The following is a 1,664-nucleotide window of genomic DNA, read 5'->3' on the forward strand; positions in this document are numbered from 1 at the left end:
ATCATGTTTTCTTTGTAATTTGTCTCTAGGTATTTTTTGATTTCCTCTTTGATTTCTTCAGTGATCTCTTGGTTATTTAGTAATGTATTCTTTAGCCTCCATATGTTTGTGTTTTTTACATTTTTTTCCCCTGTAATTGATTTCTAATCTCATAGCATTGTGGTCAGAAAAGATGCTTGATATGATTTCAATTTTCTTAAATTTACTGAGGCTTTATTAGTGATCCAAGATGTGATCTATCCTGTAGAATGTTCTGTGTGCACTTGAGAAGGAAGTGTTCCCAGAAAATCTGGTGTTTTTGGATGGAATGTCCTATAAATATCAATTAAATCTATCTGGTCTATTGTGTCATTTAAAGCTTGTGTTTCCATATTAATTTTCTGTTTGGATGATCTGTCCATTGGTGTAAGTGAGGTGTTAAAGTCCCTCACTATTATTGTGTTACTGTCGATTTCCTCTTTTATAGCTGTTAGCAGTTGCGTTATATATTGAGGTGCTCCTATGTTGGGTGCATAAATATTTAGAATTGTTATATCTTCTTCTTGGATTGATCCCTTGATCATTATGTATTGTCCTTCCTTGTCTCTTGTAACATTTTTTATTTTAAAGTCTATTTTGTCTGATATGAGTATTGCTACTCCAGCTTTCTTTTGATTTCCATTTGCATGGAATATCTTTTTCCATCCCCTCACTTTCAGTCTGTATGTGTCCCTAGGTCTGAAGTGAGTCTCTTGTAGACAGCATATATATGGGTCTTGTTTCTGTATCCATTCAGCGAGCCTGTGTCTTTTGGTTGGAGCATTTAATCCATTCACGTTTAAGGTAATTATCGATATGTATGTTCCTATTACCATTTTCTTAATTGTTATGGGTTTGTTTTTGTAGGTCCTTTTCTTCTCTTGTGTTTCCCACTTAGAGAAGTTCCTTTAGCATTTGTTGTAGAGCTGGTTTGGTGGTGCTGAATTCTCTTAGCTTTTGCTTGCCTGTAAAGCTTTTGATTTCTCCATTGAATCTGAATGAGATTCTTGCTGGGTAGAGTAATCTTGGTTGTAGGTTCTTCCCTTTCATCACTTTAAATATATCATGCCACTCCCTTCTGGCTTGTAGAGTTTCTGCTGAGAAGTCAGTTGTTAACCTTATGGGTGTTCCCTTGTATGTTATTTGTCGTTTTTCCTTGTTCCTTTCAATAATTTTTCTTTGTCTTTAATTTTTGTCAGTTTGATTACTATGTGTCTTGGTGTGTTTCTCCTTCGGTTTATCCTGTATGGGACTCTGCGCTTCCTGGACTTGGGTGGCTATTTCCTTTCCCATGTTAGGGAAGTTTTCGACTATAATCTCTTCAAATATTCTTCGGGTCCTGTCTCTCTCTCTTCTCCTTCTGGGACCCCTATAATGCGAATGTTGTTGCATTTAATGTTGTCCCAGAGGTCTCTTAGGCTGTCTTCATTTCTTTTCATTCTTTTTTCTTTATTTTGTTCTGTGGCAGTGAATTCCACTATTCTATCTTCCAGGTCACTTATCTGTTCTTCTGCCTCAGTTATTCTGCTCTTGATTCCTTCTAGTGTATTTGTTTTTTGTCTGTTTGTTTGTTTTTTGCTGTACACGGGCCTCCCACTGCTGTGGCCTCTCCCATCGTGGAGCACAGGCTCCGGACGCACAGGCTC

This window comes from Tursiops truncatus, chromosome 18, assembly GCF_011762595.2.
Source record: "Tursiops truncatus isolate mTurTru1 chromosome 18, mTurTru1.mat.Y, whole genome shotgun sequence".
Lineage (NCBI taxonomy): Eukaryota > Metazoa > Chordata > Mammalia > Artiodactyla > Delphinidae > Tursiops > Tursiops truncatus.